Source organism: Triturus cristatus, chromosome 3_2 (genome assembly GCF_964204655.1).
Source record: "Triturus cristatus chromosome 3_2, aTriCri1.1, whole genome shotgun sequence".
Lineage (NCBI taxonomy): Eukaryota > Metazoa > Chordata > Amphibia > Caudata > Salamandridae > Triturus > Triturus cristatus.
Genome location: NC_140584.1, coordinates 793168600 through 793195436, shown reverse-complemented (window position 1 = coordinate 793195436; position 26837 = coordinate 793168600). Strand labels below are relative to the sequence as shown.

Here is a 26837-nt window from a genome sequence, read left to right as displayed (position 1 = left end):
GAGATGGCCCGCTGCTGGAACATGGGATGCAGATTGCATCATGAGAATAGAAGAAGTATTATGGAAAAAGAAAGCCAGATAGTCACAGAAAGATGCCATTGAACTATGGCGTAAAGAATCGCATAGACGCACAGAGAAAGCGCTCAGAAAAGAAGAGAAAAGTAGGGAAGATTCAGAAAGAGCCCGAGAAAACATATTAATTGACGAAGGTATCCGAGTAAAAACAGAGCAAGTAGACAGACAACGAAACACTCTTATGAATGGTATGTATCCTCTTCTGGCCGAGGGTTTGCCTAAGGCCACCCTGGAGGTACCAAAAGACCTGCCACCTCCATTACTCCCGATTAAAGTACATCCCAAGACCGCAAAGGACATTTTCCTTTCTTCCTATTTAGATGATGCAGCCCCCGAATATGCTGATGGTGCGCAGCAACGCACACCACCTGTTAACGACGCTCAACCCCAAGATCAGCCGCCCCCACCTCCGCAGCAACAAACTCCTCCTCACGTTCTAAACATTCCATCTGTTTCTACAGTCCTTCCTGCACCCACACTCTCTACCCTACACCCAACAAATCCTTTTGGACTTGGCACCTCAGGAGGTGCAACAGGAGGTTTTTCCACGCCACCGCCAGCAACTAGATTGACTTATAGGGATTTAGCACACCAACGTACACCCCAAAGAGCTAATGACAATATATTAAATGAGCCTCTTACAGATTGTAGATATGATCCAGTGCCAGGTAAACACGACAGGATGTTGCTATCTTCAGTACGTTTACGACGAGTTGCAAACTATTTAATGACATTACCAGGAATGGTTGAACATCTAGACAAAATATATCGCTTTGTCCAAACAGGGCAAGGTCCTGAAAGTATTGGCGAGGCCATGGAATACCAGAAAGTAGATATGCAGAAATTATTGTTACGCTTTTTCATAAACTGCTTGATCAGAAACAGATATAGGCCTGAGGTAGATCCGGAGGAAATGCAAGTACTTACCAGATGGGGTCAGAATATAGCAGACGGAAAACATGATAAACAGAAGTATATAGAAGTCATGTGCCGAAAGATCAGAAAAGAAGTAGAACGAATACATGAAAGAAGATTAGAAGCAGATAAAACTGAATCAGAGGAAGAGGAGGAGGAACAGTCAGAAATGAACACAGGACAATTAGAATTACCAGCTAGACAAACGATAGCTTATGTAGGAAAAGGAAGATCTTTCAATAATCCAATGCGTCCGATACGTCCAGAATGTAACAGAATTTTTCAAACAGCTATCTCAAATCCAAGGACCCCTGAACACTTATTCCAGGCTACTGATAAATTACTTCGAGAACGAAGGGGGTACCATGTGCTCGATTCTATGGATGAACAAGAATTAGCCAGGTCAGCAGTACAATGGGCTGACAGCTCTGAAAAATACAGTGATGATGCGCTAGCACACACGTTTCTGAATCTCACCCCAGATGAGCAGCGTTTAGCTAGTATATACATGATACAACATCTCCTTATATTATATAAAGGCCAACACTCCGATTTTGGTTCCCTACCTGATATACTGATAGAACTACTACTGAATAAATGGAGAGGTCTAGGTACCGATCTAATTAAAGTAATTCTAGAATACCGACATAGATATAGTGCCTTTTTGTGTCCAGAACATGATCCAGCTCCTTCCATGGAGAGAAAAACGTATTACATAGACAGACAGAATCCCTTACGCGAAGTACACCCAGTTAGAAATGATGACAATACGTTTAGACGCGTGTTTGTGTACACGCCCATAACTAAAATAGAACTATTGGAAATGAAAAAATTAGTGCCCAGCCATGACAAAGATCCAGCAGGTTTTCACCGTGAACTAAAGGACATGTTACTCATGGGTGATTATACCTATCCTGACATTATGAAAATATTGAAAGTGTTATTGCCTGCCGGTATTTATGAGAAACTCAAAGAAAAAGAGTGGGAAGTGGGAGACCAAAAGATTGATTGGACAGTATTAGAAAACGAAGAAAATGCCCGAACTGCAGGCGTAGGGCTTGGGGACAAAACAAAAGCATTGCCAGGATTATTAGTACAAGTATTGCCACGTTTATTAACTACGAAAAAGGAAGACTGGGGAGCAATCTCAGCTTGTAAACAGAAACCCGATGAAGACACTAGTGATTTTTATTCCCGATTTGAAAAATGTTTTGGTATTAATAGCGGCCTGAAAGCGAGTAGCGAGTCATATCCACATCTTTTTGTAACAAAACTAGTCGAGAATTCCCTGTCACAGGTTAAAAACAGAGTATTGAAAGTTGAGAGCACTTGGCAAGCTAACACTCCTTCACAGATGTTACAAATGTTACAGTATCACCAGAATAGAATTAGAGAAGAACAAGAACACGAACAAAGACGTATGAAAGACACGAAAATGAAAATGCTCGTCGCTCAGTCAGTTCCAGCTGACGGTCATAAAAAGGGTGCGACACAGTCCAGTAATTCAGCGGTTCCCGTTAAAGGGACATGCAACTATTGTAAACAGCCAGGTCATTATATAAACGACTGTGCAGTTCTGAAACATAATATCTCTACGGGTAAAACCAAGGAGAGACCACGTCCGCCTAGACAGGATCAGATCCAACAACAAGCACCTCAACATGTACAGCCTATGCCAGTTCCACAACAGACCGTAGTGGTACCACAGCCACAGCCTATTGCCGCAACACAAAACACGACGCAACAGATGTACCAGTATGCACAAAATGACTATCCAGATTATCAGCGCTATACATGAAATAGCCTAGAGAGGGAAGTTGGCTTACCCCTTATTGAGGTTCCTGTAGATCAAGAGGGTCCTTATGTACAGAGTCAAGTATTAGGGAAAGACAGAAAGTTTCTACTTGATACAGGGGCAAGCAGAACAACTATAAGTCACGACAAAGTCCCAGGGGCACCCCTCTCAGGCTCACAAAATATTTCCCTTGGTTTCTCAGGAAAGCCTACTATTAACGAAGTATCGCAACCGCTTGCATTTACAGTTGGTCCATTGACACGGACTACAGATCTATTGCTTACAAAATCATGCCCAGAAAACTTGTTAGGTATAAAAACATTGAAAGCTCTAGGAGCTATAATATGTTGTTCTCCGGACGGAGTACGACTATTTTTGCGTGACTTTAAAGGTCACTACATGTCAAGAGACATGGATCACCGGTTACAGAATCTACCTGCACATTTATGGGCAAAAGGCCCCACTGATGTAGGTTGTATGCACATTACACCATATCGAGTCACACTCAAAACAGGAGTGGTATTACCACGAATGCGACAATACAAGTTACCTCCAGATGCTGTAGTGGCTTTACTGCAAATCATTGACGAGCTCATTGCACAAGGAGTGGTAGTAGAAACCGACTCCAATGTATGTAATTCTCCGATCATTCCGATTCTTAAACGAACTGATCCAAAAGCACCCCCAGTATATCGATTAGTTATTGATCTGCGCGAATTGAATAAATGCATTGTACCACAATATCCCGTGGTCCCAGATATCTCTTCATTACTGACAGCTATTGATTCAGAAGCAACGTTCTTTACTGTAATTGACCTCAAGAACGCCTTCTTTAGCGTCCCAATCGATCCGGAGAGCCAATATTTGTTCGTATTTAGTTTAAATGGACGAAGCTTTAAATTTGCACGCGCGCCTCAAGGATTTACAGAAAGTCCTAGCATCTACAGCCAAGCACTGAAAAGACAACTTGACAGTATCCACATGCCAGTTAACACTGCACTGCTTCAGTATGTCGATGATCTGCTGATCACCGCCCGAAGCGAACCCGAATGTGAAAAAGCATCACTGACGGTTTTACATTTTCTGGCCGACAAGGGGCACAAGGTGTCCCCTTCGAAGCTGCAATTCTATGCCCAGCAAGTTGTGTACCTAGGGCACTTGCTGTCCAAGGGGGGGAGACAGCTCACACCTGACCGCATCCAGTTAATTGTAAACATGCCACCACCCAAGACACAAAAGGAGGTACGGGCCTTCATAGGCCTCACTTCGTACTGTAGGCAGTGGATTCCCCAATATGCATTTCTAGCAAAACCACTCATTCAGTTGACAACCCAGGAGGCAGCAACATCGACTGTCCTCCCTTGGACTCCAGAACATACACAAGTTTTTGAAGACTTAAAGAAAGCTTTATGCCAAGCACCTGTTTTAGCGACACCATGTTACAGTAAGCCTTTTACACTCTTTGTTACAGAACGTGAAGGTTCTGCTTTGTCAGTACTCACTCAGGAACAAGCAGGATCACACAAGCCATGTGCTTACTTTTCTAGCACATTAGATCCCGTAGCTCAGGCTCTTCCTGCGTGCCTGAAATCAGTTGCAGCAACAGCCCTAGCGATCAGACAAAGCGATTCCATAGTATTAGGACATCAATTGACAGTACAAGTACCACATGCAGTAGAGGTTCTCTTGAACCGGACACAAACACAACACTTGACTATAGCACGACTGACAGGTTACGAACTAACATTGTTTCAGCCACACATAGAAATCAGACGTTGTAGTACATTAAATCCTGCCACACTTTTGCCATTAAGTGGAACAGACCCACTGGCACATGATTGCATCGAAGTCATTACTATTACGACGAAACCCAGACAAGACTTGTCAGATGTCCCATTACCAGACCCAGACTTGACATTTTATGTAGACGGTTCATGTATGAGAACAAGTACAGGAGAGTTAGTGGCCGCTTACGCAGTCACGACAGACACCGAAGTCATTGAAACAAATTGTATTGACACATTTTCAGCTCAAGCAGCAGAGCTCATTGCTCTGACACAAGCCTGTATTCAAGCCAAAAATAGAAAAGTTAACATATACACAGATTCACGTTATGCATTCGGAGTCGTACACGACTTCGGAGTCCTTTGGCGAGAGAGGGGTTATTTGACTTCTCACGGTGCCAACATTCAACACGGTCCCCTCATTAAAGCTCTGTTAGATGCAATACATCTACCTACTTCAATATCTATCATGAAGTGTAAGGCCCATACAAAAGTCACCGATATCATTTCCCAGGGTAACGACCTAGCAGACCGAACAGCTAAACAAACAGCACAGAATAGGACTCATGCAATTGACTTGACAAAGACAATAGTTCCGACGCCGATACACTGCATGACAGTTAGGGATCCCGCCCTTGATGTAATTGACATACAGACACATGCTACACCAGAGGAAATAAAGAAATGGACTGAATTAGGAGGGATCCAAACAGATCAGGGATGGATGACGAAGGGAAAATCTATATGGTTTCTCCCCGACTCAATGGTCCAAGTTATCATTAACACTATACATAGTCCAGCACATCTAGGAGAAAAAGCTATGTTAGACAGTATTCAACACATTTGGTTCAACAAACACTTACGAGCTGCAGCCAAACAGAAAGTCCGAACTTGTATGATTTGTTGTCAGTTCAATCCAGGTAAAGGCGTACCTGTAGAGCAGGGTGGATTTCAACCTCCCGATCATCCTTTTGAAGTCCTCCAGATGGATTATATCCAGATGGAACGATGTCGAGGATTCAAATATGTCCACGTAGTTGTATGCGCTCTTTCCTGTTGGACAAAAGCATATCCCGTCTCAGATTACACTGCCCCGACTACTGCCAAACAATTAGTTCGTGAATTCTTCCCACGGTATGGTTTGCCTCGTATCGTGTACTCAGATAATGGCCAGCCGTTCTCATCCGAGCTAATGAAACACATTTCACTCTTGTTAGGCTATCAATGGAAATTCCACTGTGTCCGACATCCCGAGGCAGCAGGTCTCGTGGAACGTCATAATCAGACCCTGAAAATACGACTTTCTAAAATCTGTAGAGAGAAAGGCGTCGACTGGATAGTAGCTTTACCAGTTGCACTCTTTTACATGAGAATGGTAGCACATTCTCGCACAGGGCTATCCCCGTACGAGGTGGTCTTCGGTAGGCCACCAAATATGTGGGGGACGCCTATACCTCGTAAAATCACTGATGTTGATTGTAATATGCTGACAGATTACCTTGCTTCCTTGATGTCTGCACTACAATCTTGCCGTTCACAGGTAGCTGCAGCCTTTCCCGACAACACCGAGGTGAAGCCCCATGAAGGGGTTCCTGGAGACTTGGTCTTCATAAGAAACTTCGACAGGAGGAGCCCGTTGGAGCCTCGCTGGCAAACGCCAAAACTGGTACTTCTAACGACGAGGATAGCAGTGAAGGTCGAGGGTCGCAAGGGTTGGTTACACTCGAGCCATATCAAGAAATATCATGGACTACCATCTGATTTGAACTCTCAGCCCTGCCCCCTTCCAGAGACTGATTCAAAACTCCCCCTGGTTGAAAAGACCGAATCTCAAAACTATAAACTGAAACTAAGGTCTAGCAAGTCAGACAATTCGATTGTTTAAGTCCTCTTCAAGGTGAATCGGTTGAATAAGTCTCTGACATGTATCCTCTAGACCGAATTAGAGAGAGAAATAGACAGAAACAGCTCAAGAAACATGCATACTGTAAATCACTTCATAGTCACTGTATAGTGACATTGTTGATTATGTTTTTTCTAAGTCTTTTTATTATTGCTGCAAGTATACTGTTGCACACGTACTATCCTATTTTCAGGCGTGCTCATTCTGCTTACAATGTTACTGCCGAACATTCTTTTAGTGAACTACCTCCACATGAGTTGTCCTATAGATTTGCGCTGCGCAACAACACATTCATTAGTATGTTACATCATTCCCATCAGACCAGCAATGCTACAAATTGTTGGATATGTGGCCGACTTACTCCCTATCAGAAATACAAAGGAGTTCTGCCTCTCTTTCCGTACCCGTTTACACACAATGGTTCCTGTGGAGCATGGTTTAGTTTGATTAACTCTTTAGATTCAAACACTGTAGTTTACCAGAGCAACTGGGTATGGGGAAACCTGAACTTAGTTTTGCTTAAAGCCTGTTACCCTAACAAGGAGGGACTTCCCAAAAGAACAGGAACTGATCTAGAAAATGAAGTATATGGATTAGGTAATTTTACACTTAACCTCATGATTCTGAATGTTGAATCTGAAGCTGCACTAGTCTTGCCTGCTATGTCAGTATTACCAGTCAAAGGTGAATTCTGTGTAAGAAAGAATGGTTCAGTACACCTGGGTCATAGTAAATGTACTACTGTGATCGAATTCAGTGATAAAGGCAAGTCTACATTTAGAGCTTCCCGCCATTCCTACTTCATATGTGGTCATACCGCATATATACGCCTACCTCTAGATTGGGATGGTACCTGTTACATTGCATTCCTTATGCCACCTGTTTTCCTAGCCCCTCCTGATTATCATAGAAATACCAATCTAGTACAACATAGACCCCAGAGAGATATCCCGATTGTTGACTACACTGAAACAGCATGGGAACAATATACAGACTTCAATAAAGGTTTCTTTCCTTACATAGGTGTGGTCTCAAATAGTAAACTGATACGTAGATTAACCAGAACCCTTGAAGCAGTAGTGAATGAAACTACTTCCGCCCTAGGCAACTTAACAGAGGAGCAGTCTGCGATGCGGATTGTTGTCCTCCAAAATCGTCTTGTCCTTGACGTCATCCTAGCCGATAGGGGCGGAGCCTGTAGGGTCATCGGATCAAGTTGCTGTGTTTTCATTCCAGAAAACGCGCCATCCGTATATAAGGCCATAACTCGTCTTCACAAGATTGCAAACCAGATACATCAGAATCCAGGCACCTGGACATGGTCCGGTTGGTTCTGGAGCGTGTTGTCAGCCTGGGGATGGAAAGTCCTATCCTTCCTAGGTATTGGCCTTCTCATAGTATTCAGTTGTTGCCTGTGTCTACAATGTGGACCAGCGATTTGCGGCCTGTGTGCCACATCGTGTATTCCACGTTCAAGTTTTCATTCAAAATCCCGGAAGAAGAAAGAAGAGCAAATGATGTTACATGAACAGATTGATGGATTCCTGAAGATCGATATTTCATGAAGGGTCCGTAGGGGACAAGGAGGGAATGAGGAAATATGAATTTTTATGATCAATTGTGTCCCCTATCTAGACCCCAACGGCTCCATGTACATGCTACAAGTACATGTATGTTCCCTCCACTTCAAGCTATGAAGACGCAAATACAATTGTGTCCAACGTTAATATGTCCTCTTTCAGATCTGCCATGAATGGGTCAGATATTCCGTTCCTAAGTATGCCTTGCCACCGTCTTTATATGGTATACTTTTCACGTTTTCCAGCTCTGGCAAGGTAGGCCCTGAATTCTGCCATCGAGCTTTTCCTGCTTCTGCCTCTGAATGCTCCAGCCTGGACCTGTATCTGTATCCATGAACTTTGTCTTACTTCCTGCGCGTCTAACGGTGCCTAGCCCGGCCTGTTGCCTGCCAAAACTGTATTCAGCCTTCAAGTTATCTGCTCCGCTCCTCGAGAAATGCATTCCTGTCTAGTAGCTTAGGTAAACATCCCACCAGCTGCAAAGCAAAGGGCCCGGCCTTACTGTCTCCGTGCAAGTAATTCATGACTTTCGTTACCATGGTAGGCCCATGCCCCCTCGCATCTCATGTAGACACTTAGACGCTTGTACACGCACTAGCAGTCAGTATAGAATAGGCTCTGTCCGAAAGACCTTTCCTTCCAGATAATATAGTTCCTTAAACACAAGATATTAGATATGATTTGGGATTAGGTTGTCCTGACATCCCAGACTTCTGTCTCCTCATGTAGGGCTAAATGTCAAGTTCCCTTCACCCTCTAGTTACACGTCAATCACACGTCATGCGGCTGCGCGCGCATCTCTGCCATGTATTTTTGCTGACTTTGCAGGATTCTCTTATGGATCCACCCACTTGTGTCATCATCATAATGACGTTTCTAGTATACGCCTTTATGCACGCCTATTGTAACGCCTTTTTCATTACGTATGTGTATTCTTATCTCTCTTCTCAACTGTAACGCCTTCTGCATATGTCTTTACTGTAATGCATTTTTCTATAAATATGATAACCTGTCAATAATGTATTGCTGATCCCTTCCTGAACCTTCGTGGTGACGGAACTCGATTGCCTGGTTCGAACCATAATTCCTTTGTAAGGAATAAATTCCCTTTTATAACCTCAAATACCACGGATTCTGCCTCTTATTTTTACTGAGTTATTCTTATTGAATTTTACCGCATAAATTAAGTCTAGGTAATTTAAATTTACCACAAGACGGACGATCAGCCAACCATTGTGGTCATGTCAGAAGATTCCTGTTGCTGCAGTTGAACTGTGGCAGAGTTTGAGGATGGTTCCAGGCAAACATGGTACTGCTGGGATGTGCGGACTCAGAGTAGCATCCTTCGGTCATAATGGAATTTGTTCTTTTTCCTTCCACCTACAGACCGCAATGATAATTATTGCTCAATGAGCAAAAGAAAATCTGTGGCATCTGGCAGTACAAATGTTTTGCTGTTGTAGTCTGGAGTCTCACTTAGTAAACCAGCAGATTCGAGTAGCTGAAGAGATTAAAGAATAGACAGTCATTGCTATCTCCAGAGAACTTGCTCAAGCGGTTCCCCTATTTCCCTCAGTTCTGGTGATCCTGACAAGGCGTCCTTCTGACTCTGGGTGGGAGTAACTTTGGATGACCTATCAGCTCAAAGTGGAAGTCTGAATGTGGAATGCATTAACTCATTTAATTGGACGACATTATCTACTTTGCAGTGGACATCTCGGGCTGCTGTTGAAAACAGGGTGGTGATATGCGGACAACACAATCCTAATAGCCAACTTGGTGGAGTGCGCTTCAGGGCATTAGCAAACGTGACTTGCTGGACAGGTTCAGATCAGAAAAACATCTTATTTTCCTGCTTGTGGGTCACATCAGAGCAATGGACAATGTGGTAGCAGACTATAGCAGAATTTCCCCACAGCACACGTTTGGCATTTTTTCAAGAATCTATCAGGAACCTTACCTGAACCAGACCATCGGTCCTCTGATCTTGGGTCACTTTTCATCTCTGAAGATTGCCCTGCATCCAATATTTTACTACTGGCTTCTGTTTTTATGTGTTTGTGTGTAATGGATGGTCTCCTCATCCAATTTCCTGACTGAACTATTTATAACTTTCGTATTTCTCTCTCTCTCCCTAATAATTCACCTGAATTGGTGGGGAGGAGGTTATAGTTATAGTTATGGTTGCCTTTTGAAGGATGGTGAGCTTGTTTCAATTACTCTGGTACTTATCCGTTGACCGGGAACATATCTTGACACTGATGCAAAAATGTTCTTTCTGGTGACCATCTCTTTATCACTGCTTTCATGAAAATGTACATCTTCAGTGTCTGGTGTCGTCTTAAAGATAATTAGGGTTTATGGTTGTTGTAGCCAGTGGCAGCCTACCTACCTACATCTTGGTGCTGTATGACAGGTGCAGCTTGGTGCTGCCCAGTTGGTGCAGCCTAGTGCTTCCTGGCAGATATAAACCTGATGCTTCTCAGCTGGTGCAGACTGGTGTGGTCTAGTTTTGTGTGTAAGCCACTGCTTTATAGAATGTACTATGAATGCACTGGGCAGGTTCATTGTTCTGATTCTGTAATGTTCGGTAGGTCACAAAATGGTGAATTGCGTGCCCTATTGTCCTTTGTCTCTGATGAGTATATCAGACTGAACATAGTTCCTTAGTGTGACCAACCCTGAAAATGATACAACACTGTAAATCTCCATGCACTGTTTGTATTTGTGTGTAACAGATCTACCACAAGCCTCTATAGCAGAGATCTTCAATCTGGGGGCGGCCCACCTGGGGGCTTATATTGATCTCAGGGGGAGAGGGGGGCAGGCTCTGACCAAGAGAAGCATTATGGCTGATAAAAGTGTTTTGTTCTAAGTGGAAAAAAATATAACAGTCAGTAAGCCACTGTGTAGTGGGTCATCACTAACACCGTTGTCCTTTATAAACTGGCTGGAGGTCCGTTTCAAAGGGGAAGGGACTACAAATATTCTCCAAACCTCTCCCACCACCATTAGTCATAATCGCACTATGGGTACTTTTACACTTTAGTAAGGCCTGGCTGACCAGAAGATTATGTTTTTGATTACATTTTTAAAAGGGGTAACATAACTTCACTGCAATGTTTAACTATGTTTCAACATAGTTAAACATTGCCAATTTATTAGAGTAAGTGTGAAAAATGTGTCGGGCCCTGTGATTTTATGTTTAACCCAGGGGTCGGATTTCAGAGGTTTGAAGACCACTGCTCCATAGTGTGCTGCAACGCGGAACTACCACATGAATACTCCTAATTTCAAGTTGCAGGTTTGGGTCCATGGATATCAAGTGGGAGTTGCCTGAAGTTGGTGCTGCTACCCCATTGCCCTGTACACTACCTTTGCTACCCTTTGTCTCAGGGGTCATGAATACAGTGATATAAGCAGAATATTACTTATGTGTTTATTTATGGATTTCTATAGCGCAAATGTGGCCCTGGGGGATAGAGCACATTCCAAGGGAACAGAAATTGAAATACAAGTAACAAAACAACTAAACATACAGTTACGCACCAAATCAGAAACATACGTCACATCGTGAGGTTTAGGGCAAGGAATGAAATGCAGGGTTCTCTTCTTCAGCCAAAACACCTTTGAAATAGGAGTCCGCATCCTTGTAGCACCGCCTGAACAGAACGGCTTCATGCATCACGCTTTCCTGAATTTGGAGGCGTGAGGAGAAGGGGCTCTGCATTTCTCGACCCTGGTTGAACACCAGAGATCTTCAGTTTCCCTGCTAGACAGTGGCCGAGGAGTAGTGAATGGCTTTGTGGGTGATGCAGGTACTTTTCAAAGGTGCTCTTTCTTTCACAGGGGATCATGTAAGCAGGGCTTTAAGTGGGATGAAAAAACTGGGGGGCGGTCTCTCAAAGGGGTGTGGTCGATATAATTAGGGTGTGTCTTAAAACATTCGAGTTAAATATCTTTGCTTAGTATTATGTGCTGCTCGACTGGTGTTTTACTGATTCTTTCTGTTTTTGCACCCAAATATATATAACAAGTAACACTACACGTACAGCCAGTCAGGACTATTGACTTTGTCAATGGTTGTTAGTTGCATAAGATAAATAATCAACAACAATGGCATCCTTGTATAAAATAGTTACAATGATTCAGTTCTGAAATTATGAGAACGTGAAAAAACTTCACCGAATCCATTTAAAGATAAACCAAAGGCAGTACTGCTGGCAGGATAAATAAAATATTTATTCGGAGGGTGAGAGCAGTAATAGCCTGCAAGGGACCCGTGCTCAGCTAAAAAGCACCGGCTGGGGGTGCGGGAGTGGGGCTAAAGGCCGTGAAAAAGGTTCAACGAAGTCATCGGCATTTGTGATGTCACTTCTGCTACCACTAGCAGTTTGGTGAACTGACGTCACTGTTTGTATTTTGGTATTATTGAAAGTCAGATACTGGTGGACGCAACTTGCAGTATTTGCTTGTTATTTGCAGTTGATGTTTACTTCGACTCCGTTTCCTACATCATTGATGCTTTATTTGCCAGCATGAGCTGTGCTCCCCACACACAGGGCCTTCACTCAGGCAACGACTCTCCATAGAGTTTACCCATTGGAAGAAATCCGCTCGACCTTCCTTGCTCTGCACAATAGCTACTTGTGGTTCCCATAGTAACCAGACTTTGCCTCTGTGTCTCCTCCTCTGGACGACTTCTTTATACCGCCTGTCTGTAATGAACATAAAAGGGATCTTTGAAACTGAGATGGAGGACGCTGCCTCTACTGAATAATTGAATCTATTCATTATTCATTTGCGCAGCCAGTCTTCTGATTGGGCTGTTTTAGAGATGATGGATTGCACATGGACCACAATGTTTAGTTCCAAAGCATCACATCCAGAGCTGCCCTCCTCTGGAGCAAGATAGGGCTAATTTTAGGCACCTTTTTTTAACTGCAAGCCAAAGCCTTTTATACTTGGAGCGACCCTCATTGAAAGTGCGTCACTGAAAGGTAAGGTACTTTCCTCTGACTTAAACGAGATCTTTTATTTGATGAGCTACAAACAGGGGAACATTCTAAACTCGAGTGGCGCTGTGCCCGGCGTGGGGCTGCAGTGTGAATTCGAATGGATGAGGGGTATGTGGTATTCTTCAGCTCTTCTGAAGTGCGTCATTTCAATTGAATTCGTGGGACGTAATAGAGTTAAGAATATAAATGAAGACAGTAGTTATCGACAGAGAAATGTTTGTGGTTGTAGCACTCATTGTACAACATTTTATTTATCCGTTGTTAAAAATCGAAGTGGTATATTTTGCTTTTATTGCCACTTTTTGCATATAGCTAGGTAATTACCTTCAGAAGTTCATGGGAAATATTAGTGCGAAAGGCAGAGTTTCAAATGATCAGGCCCAGTTCTAGGTGCGATAACAAAGTGTGTGTATACGGTGTGCACAGGGCTCGTTAGAAGTCTAGTGTCGGTTAGCCAGTGGTGCGCCAAGGCTGCCATCCGCACCGCTCAAGCAAGGGAAATGCCCCCCTTAGCCGTAGTTTGTTAGTAAAATACTGCCATAATTGGTGTTCGGTGGCCCCGCACAGCCCTGGGCCCAGTGGCCACTTCACCTGCTTCATTATTGGTAGTTGTGCCACACTCTTTAAGTGCTGGAATCGAAGCTCTGCTCAGAAGGGATCATAAAGGGTGTGTTTTTCAAAGGGTTTCCTAAAATGGCATGACTACTGAAGTTAAACGCAAATAAAACCGATGTCCTTCTGTTCGGTGGAGCCCATCTAATATGGGATGCCTCTTGGTGGCCAGATTCATTGGGGGATATCCCCACCCCTAAGAGATGGGCCAAAAATGTCGGGATGATTGTGGATGACTCTCTTTCTTAGAAAGAAGATGCCCAGACCACGTGTGTTAAAGGCTTCGTCATTCTGGGTTGTTGAGAAGGTTGTTCAAGTGGATACCTATTGCCTGGTGTAAAACCGCAGTCCAAGCTTTGATTGCTAGTCCATTGGACTATGGTAATGCCCTCTTTGTGAACAGGGTGGATTACCTTTTTTAACTAAATTATAGGTAATCTAAAATGCTGCCCCAAGCTAATTTGTAATAGAGACAGACTTGGCTCGGCATCAGTCTGCTTAACTTCTTTACACTGGCTTCCAGCGCGGAAAGCAGCGATTTTAAACTTTTATACCATGCCAAAAAGGCTTTCCACAACACATGGCCCGAGATTTTCCGAGCCAGAGTTGAATTTTTTAGGGCTGCCCGAGCTTCAGGTCCTGCAATTTGGCCTGAGCTAAGGTCCTATGAGTAAAACAAGCATTTACAATGCAATAGGTCTCGCATTTGCAAGAGTTTGAGCTATTGGCATTGTAAATGACAATGCTTTTTATTTATGTCTTTTGAAAACCTGCAAGCGGTGCGTAAATACACACTTTGTACGTAGAGTCTCTGCTTATGAGAAGCACATAAATAAAAAGCATTGTCATTTTCAATGCCAATAGCTCAAACTCTCGCAAATGCGAGACCTATTGCATTGCAAATACTTGTTAGAGTTAAAGCTATTGGCGCTGTAAATGGCAATGTCTTTTACCCATGTGTTTTGGTTTGGGGAGTAGTGGATGTATGAACAGAGAAACAGCTGCAGCACTGCCTAGATGACTTAGAATGAGGAATTACCACTTTGACCAGAAAAGCACCTGCAGCGCTGTCTAAAGAACTTAGAATGAGGAATTACTACTGGGACCACAGAAGCAGCTGCAGCACTCTCTAGAGGACTTACAATGTACTTTTCTGAAAATGCCATCCAAAGTACACCACTGGATCCTACACCACCAAACCACACTTCCATAGAATTTATTTGTCCCGTTTTGTACACTCACTCTTTAGGTAATTGTCATATTTTGCAGACAACATATCTCTATTGAGGTGACGTTGATGGCAGCAACCGCAGTAGGAAAATTGTTTCAGCACCACTGCGCTGTTGCCTCGCTTCCTTTTCAAATGAAGGCAATACATTATTATGGTAAGGTGCACCAATATAAGAACAATGACAGATGAAGTAACCAATCCAATATGGCTACTAAGTGTTGATAATTACCACCCCTTGAAGATGCCATCCATATGCACCGGCCCACATGCCTCAGGGTTGCAACTGGTAAAAATCTACTGCAGGAACGAACAAATGGAGCCTAAGGGCTGGCAATATAGAGTGCGTGGAGTCACGAGCGTTGGAATCAGACTTTTAACGTATACATTATTTTTTTCATAACACTGCCGCAAATAAATTAGTAACAAGGGCAAATGAGATAGTAAATCAGCTTACGCTTACTTAATTATTGCAAACACGGTGGATTTTAAAATAGCATACAGGGTTAAAGCATCTGCAGGAGAGCTATTTGTATACCCAGGAAGTTAAGCAGCAGAAGAGTGGTAAAATAATTTAGAAGTCCAATGTAATTGTGGAGAGATTTGCATGCAGTCTAGTCATCCTGGAATTATGCAAATGTTATAATCCCTTTAACATACTTTACTGAGTTATTAACTGGTTTCAAGGAGCTACATGCAAACACCAAGGCAAGAGTTTAGACCCTTACTGTTATTCCTCAATGTTTTCTTATTCAAAAGTTCCTAAAAAAAACTTCATTTGGGCAGTTATAAAGGCATATCAGTGCGTTCTATATATGTGGTTTTCTGACGTTCTTACAGTGCATACATATCTCTTTCATACAAAGTTTAGACAACTCAAGACAACTCTCCCTAAATAATAGTTTATCTCTTGCGTACCTGTGAAATGACAAGCTGGTTGACTTTGTTTCCTGGAATTAAGGTGTTATATCTCCATCTAACAGCCCGGCTGGACAGACTCGAACAAAAGGAGTACTGATGACGCTTAATTAAGGCATATATGTATGGGCCCAGCTGGAACTAAAATTAAGCAGTCGTGATCATCACCTACCAGCATGTTGATGCGCAGAGAGCAAAGCACAAGGACTGCCGCACTGATGAACATGCGCTCGTTTTGGCACCACAACAAAGTCCGCATATTTTATTGGGACTGGGTAAATTCCCTCAACTCCCCCCTCCGCCCCTTGTTTAGGATCAACAGAGCCCCTTAAAAAACACAACCTTCATGGCTCCAATGATGTGAGTGCATCTAGTATGAAAGGCAGAAAAGATTTCTTATTATCTAACAGGAGGAGGTTATGCATAGCGGCTACCTGTTTGATGTTGGCAGGCAATTTGTTCCAGGGGTAATTATGTTCATCTTGCCCTCTTCGCTCCCTGGGAAGGGATCCGGGACCTCATGCCGCAGGGGCGAGTCAGAGCTGCGGATGCAATGGTGACCTGGTGCTTCCTGTATCAGCAGCGCTCGGGGCTCCATAGCGGATTTGTCTTACTCTACGACTGTGCCACTGCTAGCATCAGGCAACTGCTTCCGGGTTTCGACTAACAGGAAGTGTGTTCTTCTCAACGTCACGTCCTTCTTTGCGGTCATGTTATTCAGAGAGGTCACGTACTAAATCTGATCGGCGTCGGGAATGAATGCGGCAATATTGTTATAAATTAGTGGTTTATTTAACCATGTGTAATGAAACCCACCTCGCTGCCGTATTGAAACGGTTTTCGTTTAGTTACTTTTAGGCAGGGCACAAGTCTTAAAACGACGATGAAGCAGCCATGTTGCAAAAGGTAGAAACTTTGCCCCTCGCGCACATCGGCTCCTGCTGCAGCCTTGCGCATGCGCCTTGAGGCGCTGCCATGTTTACATCAGGCAAGAATGCCGAGACAAAAAAAGAGTCCGATCTGGCGAACAAAAACAGTAGTTAGGCGCCGCTGCTTCCGGACTACACGGAAGTCAGTTACAGATCGAGAGCCAGTAAAAAGCCAGCTAACAGGAGCTGTGCTAGCATTCAACAAATCGCAAGCTGCAGGAGAAAGAACCGGGCAATAGGCGGACTTTCACCCACCATACTTATTACTTAATGCCTCGGAGAGGCAGCGCATGCGCTGCCTATGCGAGACCTAAAAAGCCAGATATGGCAGACGTTCATTTCCGCACTTGGCAGCAGCTCGGTGGAATTCTCTACCTCTTGACCGCCGCCTTACTGATACCCATCTACGATTCAGGAAGAAATTGGATACCTGGCTATTTTGGGATAATGTCCCTCTGTAGCACAAGATGGGGGCTTGTGGAGTTTTTCTCCTAGCTAAAATGAGTGGGGGTGTTACAGCGCTGTGATGTCCCCTAGGAGACGAGTAATGCGCTTTACAAATACCCCTAAATAAATAAAATGAATAAATGACTGTTAGTGGACAGATTGTTATACTAAAAGCCATTTTAATTGAGAGGTTTGGATAAATCAAAAATCCACAATGAGAGCATAAGGGCAAACGGAGACCTGTGCCTTACTAATATGGCTGCAACAGTATCACTAGACGGAGGTTGCCTACTTTAAGGAAGAGTCATTCTGGCTGGCCTGTCCTCAAAACAACTCCTGATGCTCAGGTACTGAGACATCACAATGGTTTCATCCATGTTTGGATTGGTGCCTGAATAATACATTCAACTCAGTGAGGTGTTCAGAAGCACCACCTCACCTGAATTGGTTTGGTTTCTTGCTGTAGCGCAAGCCCTTCGCTGCCCAGCAACATCCTGGCTTGTGATGTACGGTCTGTTAAACGTCAGTTCACCTTGCAGTTACAGTTTGCTACTCTGCACTCCCTCCTGGGAATGAAGCATGAGAAAATGCCAGTGAAGATGCTGCCTTTTCTGGTTGGCTGCGGGAGCTAACCTTAATGGTGGCTCACCATCCTAAAGACTCTGGATTCCTACCTCAACTTCCATCGTGATATCTGTTCTAACCTCTGGAGTGAGTGCTTCATACTGGTTTGGCTCTGGAAGAACTCTGCAGCATCCACTCAAAGAATGTCATGACAGAACCTGGGCTTTCTGTTGCTGTTCTCAAATTGGGACTACACCTGTTAGACCCGGGATCCCTGGTTGACTGAGGTTAGGTACCTTAGGCCAAATAGGCACCTGCGTTTCCACGTCAGGGAAAGGAAGGTCACCTTCTGAGATAGCCCCCGCTTGCCCCCTTGGTAGCTTGGTACGACCAGCCAAGCTTATCTTCAAGGCAAATGTGTACAGCATTTTGCAACCACGCTCACAGCAACCCAATGATGACACCACAAATAGACTCCACACGAGTTTTATAAAAACGAGTATAAATTTTATATAACAAGATATACGATAAGACCACATGATATAAATCCAGCATATGAGAATGTGTACTATTTCTCCTGGCTAGTTGTTAGGCCAGCCAGCCCTTGTAAGTTCTGACAATATTGATGAGCACTTCTAAACATTCCACTGTAATCCTAATACCATGTTATGCAGTTCTTAATGCTAGAAGAAGGCACTTGTGCAATGTAACAATAATGCAATGCATAACGCAACAATCAGGCACTTTGCAATGTAAAAATAATGCAATGCGTAATACAACCACCAGGTACGTCCTTATGCAGAAATAAGGCAATGCGTAATACACTAATCAGGTAGTTTGTTATGCAGAAACAATTCAATGCGTCATACGACAATCAGGTAGTTCATTATGCAGAAATGATGCAATGTGTAATACGACAATCAGGTAGTTCGTTATGCAGAAATAAGATAATATGTAATACACTCCGGCACTGATCACGGTGCCTTAGGAGGTCTCTCCGCCACTCCTTCTGACTCGCAGTCAGCCTCTGTCAATAGTTGCCACCCAACACGGGTATGGTGTAACAAAAAGTGCAGCTCCGCACTCCGGCCCCGGTACTGCCACTCCTTTGGCAATACGGGCCGCGATACGAGCCGAAGCAGAGGCTCGCACTGCTGGAATGAGAGAGAGGCCGAGAGCGTCTCCCTCCGAGCCCGCACCCCGCCCCAGCAGTCGACACACGTTACCTGGGGGGTACAAACGCACTCTCCTTTCCTGGTCCAACAACTTGGGCCTCTGATGCAATCTTTGTGAATTGGCAACGGCTGGCTCGGGCCGGCGGCTCAGCTCCTCCGAGGCTGCCGGTCCGGGCCGCTACTGCTACGAAGATCTCAGGGTGCGACAGGGCACACGCACACAGCGTCGCTGAGGCTCCCTTGAGCTTCAGGTGCACGATCACTGGGCACTCCACACAAAGGTCTCAGGCTGCACGAAGAACACGAGCACAGCATTGCTGAGACTCACTCTAACTCCGGGTGCACGTTAACAAGGGAATCTTCACGAAGGTCTCACGCTGCACAAAGCACATGCACACAGCTTCGATGAGACTCACTTGGACTCCGGGTGTACGATAACAAGGCAATCCTAACGGAGGTCTCGCGCTGCACAAAGCACACGCACACAGTGTCGATGAGACTCACTTAGACTCCGGGTGCACGATAACAAGGCAATCCTCACGAAGGTCTCACGCAGCACGCTGCACACGCACACAGCGCCGCGGAGACTCACTTGGATTCCAGGTGTGAACGATAACAAGGCAATCCTCACGAAGGTCTCACGCTGCACAAAGCACACGCACAAGCATCGATGAGACTCACTTGGACTCCAGGTGCACGATAACAAGGCAATCCTCACGAAGGTCTCACGCTGCACAAAGCACACGCACACAACGTCGATGAGACTCACTTAGACTCCGGGTGCACGATAACAAGGCAATCCTCACGAAGGTCTCACGCTGCATGCTGCACACGCACACAGCGTCGCTGAGACTCACTTGGATTCCAGGTGTGCACGATAACAAGGCAATCATCTGGAAGGTCTCACACTGCACAAAGAACACGCCCACAGCGTCGATGAGACTCACTTGGATTCCGATGCACACGATGACTGGACAATTCTCACAAAGGGTCCAGGCTGCAAAAAGCACATGCACAGTGTGTCGCTGAGACTCTCCTGGAAACATTTTGTGTTCCTGGGTTTCTGCAACAGGGAGCCAGCTCACCTCGGGCCTTTGGGGATAAGTTACTTCAGGACAAAGCACAGCAATGTGCTTTCAAGCAGGGGGACACAGCACACAGCAAAGTCCCTTTAGCCTTTCCTTGGTTAAAACAGCAAACTGCAGGCCAGCCCCAGAACACACAGCAAGGTTCAGTCCTTTCCTTCAGTCTCTTCAGTTGTTTTCAGGTCTCACGCCTAGCGTTGCAGTGCGCAGAACTGCTCGCGCAGCGAGAGACCTCTTGTAGGGGGTTTGAAAACGAACCTAGGAATCGCACACACTCGTGCGTGTGCTTTTCCCTTTGGGCCACGCTATTGGCCTTTGCGTGCGTCTTTTTAACAAAGACAGCAAGCAATTGGCCAAAGGCGGGCGCATTGCTCTGCCCATGGCCTATTGGTGTCGGTTACCCGCAGGCCCGACATCTGTTTGCAATTATCGTGCACAGAGGCGTGCGCGATATTTGGAAACAGATGTCTCAGTGTTGCGCGCGCGCACACCTCTCTCGGGCTTGTTGCTTTGTTTTTTACTGCCGCAGGTTCTTTGACAATCTTCGTCAGGACTCATGATGGAAGCAAGATTATTGACTTTGTCAATGCTTGTTTTTGGTAGACTGACATGTGCTCTGTTATTTGGTGTCAGGTGCCACACACTTCAGCGAAAAGAGCCCCTGGTGGAAGGCAGACTTAACCCGGTGGCTAGCACTGTGCAATGGAGCCAGAGAGAAATCAATATACTGTATCTGGTAATTAGTACTATGGTACCTGGCACCGTGCGCTGCGCTTGTGAGATGGTAACGTGACTGCATGAGCAGGCACAGGCCGACAGACAACGCAAGCATCTGCCTCTGACCTTTGTACCTTGGAGCAGGTACCGCTCACTTCATTCAGCCGTAAAGAGTGCGCCTAGCTCCAGGTCTCATGCCAGGTATCCGCTACAAGGTACAGTGCTGGGCGGCTGGTACCGTACACTTCACAGAGCAGCGGGTATGGTTATGCCCTGTGCCTGACAGTGCGCAGTGAACACGTGGCTGGCACCGCTTTGTGAATGTGAAGGTGGTAGGGCACAATGTGACCACTGGCTGGCACTGCCTACTGAAATTCAAGGCTGGCACTGTACACAGGATGTAGCAGAAAGGATTAGATTTGTTGCTGGTAGATGGCACTGTACCCGGATCTGAGTCGCTTCTTCGCACTGCAGCTAACTGCTGGCGCCGGGCACTGTACCGAAACCAATGTTCTGTGCCACTGACTGCTGGCTGTGTGTACTGTCTCAGGGGCTGCTAATGTGCATCACGCTTCCTGCTGGTACTGTGTGCACTGGGGCCGTTAGTGTGCACTGTGGTAGGCTCCTGGTACTAGGCACGGTCCCTTGGCTGCTTCTGTGCACTGCAGCCGTCTGCTGGTTCTCCTCTCCACTGTACCTGGGGCTCCTCTGCACCGTCGCTGCCTGCGGGAACTGTGCACTACAGCTCCTGCTGGGACGGTGCGCACTGCACCCAGGACATTTTGTGTGCACCACAGTTGTTTGCCAGCACTGCGCTCGCGGCTACCTGCTCTCGTGCCCTGCGTCCAATGAATGCACATGTGCAGACCACTGTTTACCAGTCGAAGGGCCTGCATTGTACTCTCTATCAGAGCGGACACCACACTACTCAGCGATGGGTAGTACAACGGTCTAGGATTCATATCCGACAGTACTTTGTACCTAGCATTCACACTGTACCCAGTACCTGTGCCCGAGCACTGTGCCACCTGCCTGTAAGGTGGAAGGCACAGCAAGCGCCGCTAGAGGGATGATCGCCGGCCTCGGCCTGTAGGTGGTGAATGTCGTGGGTTGCAGTCTACGCAATTTCTACTTCCGTCGTTTTTTGGTGACCAGGGGCCTCCCCTCTCGATGCACCGGTGCCGCATTGCAACCTATACAGATAAAGGCACAATTTGCGGCGCTAAGGATCACTCCACACACACACTCTCTCTCTCTCTGCGGGGGGAGCTCGACACTGGGAAGGGGTCGGGTGAATTTCAGCGCTCTTATGCTCGATAATACATGCAGTGCTTAAAACTGATTATGCTCACGCTGTAGCATCACAGCCCCATCCACCCCACACACAGACACACCCCCTGGGGATACAGCGCAGAATATTTGCTGCCTTCATGTACACGGCGTGGCTGTAACAGACCCTCTGCTCTTACTGTAGGGTGGGGGTACTGACTATTCACTTCCATGAGGGTGGGGAGGGGGTGTAATCTCGGCACGATGTTTACGCCGCCGCATTAGCAGTCATCAGCAGATCAGCTGTTACGTAGCGGGAGAGCTCTTCTACCCTCACGGGCAGGTGGGGGCACGCATCCTTTGCTCTAGGGCAGGGTGGGGGCGTCACTGCCCCCTCTTCTATCACCATCATAGACTCACCGTGGTGGTTGCAGGACGCCCTCCCGGGCTCCGAGGCTGCCTCACAGAGAGGGTACTGTCCAATGGATAAGCCCTGCTCTCCAACAAATCCGTGCGCCGCGCACGGGAAGGGTTCCTCGCCCGACCCTCGCTGTCTTCGTGGCACTGCGCAGTGTAGACAAATGGGATAACCGAATGACTGGACAGCAATAAAACATTAAAACAAGCATTTGCAATTCAATAGGTCTCGCATTTTAGAAACTTTAACCTATTGGTATTGTAAGTGATAATGCCTTTTATTATTGCAGGTTTTCTTAAACACATAAATAAAAGGCATTGTCATTTATAATGCCAGTAGCTCAAAATCTCGCAATTACGAGACCTATTGCATTGCAAATGCTTGTTTTCCTTGGCAAAGGTTCCTCTTGACCACGAAGTAGCTCCAGTCATGTTCAATCTTGATCAAGCCATTCTCAATAGTTCAGAGGCTTCAGCTCTCATAGTTATACCCCTCAATGGCTTTGAAGTATTAGTGTTCAGGGGGCACTGACCCCTGTTCAACCCAGTTCCGGGTGCCTCCCTGCCAGTGACACCTTCCTCCTTTGACTAGTGGGGGTCTGGATTCTCAATCACTCAGCAGGAGATGGGGCAATTGTTTTATAGCAGCAACCCAGGCCTCTCCACCTCTAGGGACTACTCCTCCCCCTACACTCTAGATGCAGGTCAGCCTGTTGCTGTCTCACCTCCTCCCGTGGGTCAAGACATTCCCCTGATCCTATCGCTTTCAAATCCAGACAGTCAATCCACAACCAGGCAGAGACACACAGAAATGTTAGAGCACAAAAACCCAGCCACTTCTAAAAGAGTGGCTTCTAAACACACTATGCAAAAACCACCTTTATAAAAAGATGTGTTATTACATTGTGAGTTCAGGCATACTAAACTTCACCTTTCCATATTAAGCCTTTGGGAAGATAGGCTGGAAAACATATTGCTCAGCCTTCCCATTCTATCCTATGGGTAAGATGGCCTCTCAACGGTGAAAAACGAAATGGAGATTATTTCACACCTTAATACATGTCCTACCTTTCACATGCACTGCACCCTGCCCAGGGGGTACCTTGGACCTACCATAGGGGTATCTGATGTGCATAGAAAGGGAAGGGTAAGGTCTGGCAAGTGGGTGCACTTGTCAGAACAACATGGCAGTTTAACAAACTGCGCACAGGTACTGCAATGGCAGGCCTGAGTTCCCTTTTTAAGGCTACTTGTGTGGGTGGCACAAATAGTGCTGCAGGCCCACTAGAAGCATTTGCATTACCAGCCCTGGCACATATAGTGCACTTTACTAGGGACTTTACTAGTAAGGCAAACATACCAATCATGGACAACCAATTACCATTACACTTTAAACAGGGAGCACTTACACTTTGACACTGTTTAGCAATGGCAAAGTGTCCAAAGCATCTAAGTTGGCAATACTATGTCAGAAAAAATGTCTAGGGGGAAAGCAAAAAGTTTAGGGAACTTTAGCCAAAAAGGGCCAAGTCTGACAATGCCTAGCACTGGAAAATAAGAATGATGTGACTGCCCTTGCTTAGAAGTGGGATGGGTATGCCCAGACGTGGATCCCTTGCTCAGTGTACCACTGGATTCAAGCTAGCCCGGCTGAAGAAAGGTGACATACCCTGAAACCTGGCAGTTCGGTCTGGACTGTTCCCATGTGGCACAGGGTCAAGACTGATTTGCATATAGCTGAGTCCAAACTGGGGTGGTGTAGTGGGCAAAAGAAGGATGGATTTAACCCAGATCTATTGACTGGGGGAGAGTGTTTGCATTGTCAGCATTCCGTCCATCATTTGTTTGCTGTAACACTTTTCGCCCTAAGTCGGATGGGTATGCCCAGACATGGGTCCCTTGCTCACGGTGCCACTGGATTCAAGCTAGCCTGGCTGAAGAAGGGTGACATACCCTGAAACCGGTCCCAGGATGCTTGTTTCTGGTCCAGGGAGGACCTGGCCTGGCAGTTCGATCTGGACTGTTCCCATGTGGCACAGGGTCAAGACTGATTTGCATGTGGCTGGGTCCAAACTGGGGTGGCGTAGTGGGCAAAAGAACGATGGATTTAACCCAGATCTTTTGACTGGGGGAGAATGTTTGCATTGTCAGAATTCCGTCCATCATTTGTTTGCCGTACCACTGATTGCCCTAAGTGGGATGGGAATGCCCAGATGTGGGTCCCTTGCACCCTGTACCACTGGATTCAAGCCAGCCTGGTTGAAGAAGGGTGACATACCCTGAAACCGGTCCCAGGAGGCTTGTTTGTGGTCCAGGGAGGACCTGGCCTGGCAGTTCGGTCTGGACTGTTCCCATGTGGCACAGGGTCAAGAATGATTTGCATATGGCTGGGTCCAAACTGGGGTGGCGTAGTGGGCAAAAGAACAATGGATTTAACCCAGATCTTTTGACTGGGGGAGAATGTTTGCATTGTCAGCATTCCGTCCATCATTTGTTTGCTGTAACACTTTTTCACTCTAACACTTGCTTAAAAAATGACCAGGACTGCCTGGAGTCAAGTGCATGCGCCCTAACTGAGAGGCGATAGAGCCAAAGACCCAGTTACCTGCAACCAATGCCCATGGCAAACTCGAGGACACAACCTGCACAGGAACCACAATAATCAGCAGCCCAAATGACCTGCAAGCGTGACAATAGGACTGTTCCTGCTAGTAAACTCACACTACCCCATTTGACCTACACCTTGGATACCGTGTACAGCCTTGTAAATCCCTGTTATAAAAACTGATGCCCCTCTTTCATTGGTTTTGGAATATGGAAGTGGAACCTCCCTCCTAGCTTCGGAGTGGCTACTGTCCTGGAGCGCTCTCTGCACACCGGGACATAAGGAAGTTAGCCACTGGGTATTTTAACTTAACTGTTAGCAATTTATGCTGCGCTGTGGACATCAACCAGCAGTGACCGGAGAACAAAGCAATCCAGCATTACACACAAATAAGCCGCATGTTAAAATAACTGACGTAGCCTTGAGATTCCACTTGAAAGGTACGTCTCCATGCCAATTAGTTGCACAGTGAAAACTTGGGGGCAGATTTACAAGGAACTGACGCATCTGCATAGATGTGTCAGTTTCCTTGCGCCACAATCAAATGTCCTTGCGCCCCCATAGATGCGTTGTATTTACGATACAGTGCTCCATGACGCAAGGATTAACAGATGCGTCGGAACTTCTGACGCATCTGTTGACCCAAAAGCCACGAATTGCTGGAGTTGTGTCGCAAGCACGACGCAACTCCAGCAATGTATTTTGAGGCCTACACTTACTTTACTGCGTCACTCCTTATGCCTGCTTCAAGCAGGCGTAAGGTTTTAGACGCAGTGGCATCCTAAAAGTAACGCAGTCATATCTTGTAGATTTCACTGCGTCACTTTTACGAGGCTTTCCTGCGTAGGAATGCCCCCCTGCATACATTATACCTGACGCAGGTATAATGTGACGCAGGGCTTTACAACGTGACGCATCTCCCTAGATGCGTCATGTTGTAAATAGGGCGCATTGTTTGCGCTGCCGTTGAGTCAAAAAAAGTGTCGCAATAGCGGCGCAAAGAGGTGCAAGGGGCTTGTAAATCTGCCCCATGGAGATTTAGATTCTTTTCGCTCCACTCATTTACGGGGTAATGACTGACGCTTCAGAGGTGGTTAGTGCGTCTTCTCTTTCTCTTGTTTTGGAACACACTTGCGCTCCACGCCTCTGTGGTTTGTGAATGAAGCATCGCACAGTTTTATCATCGTCTCCTCGGGGTGCAGAAGTGGTTGAACTTTTGTTACTTCGCGGCCCTCCCTCCTCCTTTACAGTGCAGGATAGGCTTCATGGGACGCGAAACAACAACCTGCCAGTCTCTCTTTGACACAGGTAACCCTTCCCTATTGCTCGGACCCTCTGCCCATTGGGGGGCAGTTGAGAGTTAAGAGCCTGGTGCCCCATCCGAGCCAGGAGCTCGCATAGGCGTGGTGTGCCCGTCCCTCTGCGCATACCCCGGGCGCACAGTTGGCTCTCAGTGGAGTGGATTTCGCATTGGGCATTAGCCTCAGTTCGCTTATGCTGCTCGGACCATCCTTGTCACATTATCCTTGTTAACGGGGCAGCCTGCGGGAGCCTGACCCCAGGAACAGGAGGGGTACTTGGCGAGGGGGCTTGTTTTGACTTCAAGATGTGGGCGGTTCATTTGTATATTTGTATTCCCTTGCTGGAGAGTGACAGGTGCCTATAGTGTTGGACGCCTATAGAGGATTTTGAAGGGGATGGGGGTGGATTACAGACTGAAAACAGACATGTTCTTTATTATTATTATTATATATATAGTTTTAAACCCTTCGAACACGCTGGCCAAGACTGCTGCGTAAGA

The 26837-nt window shown here is 45.9% G+C and overlaps 1 protein-coding gene across 1 annotated transcript in view; it reads left to right on the top strand.

Moving 5' to 3' along the window:
- Positions 1–12916: 12916 nt before the first annotated feature.
- LOC146858153 (dystrotelin-like) overlaps positions 12917–26837 on the top strand; it is a 123520-nt gene continuing 109599 nt past the window's right edge. The window contains exon 1 of the mRNA XM_085647102.1: positions 12917–13052. The gene's annotated coding sequence lies outside the window, so the exon portion shown is untranslated. The remainder of the gene's footprint in view (positions 13053–26837) is intronic.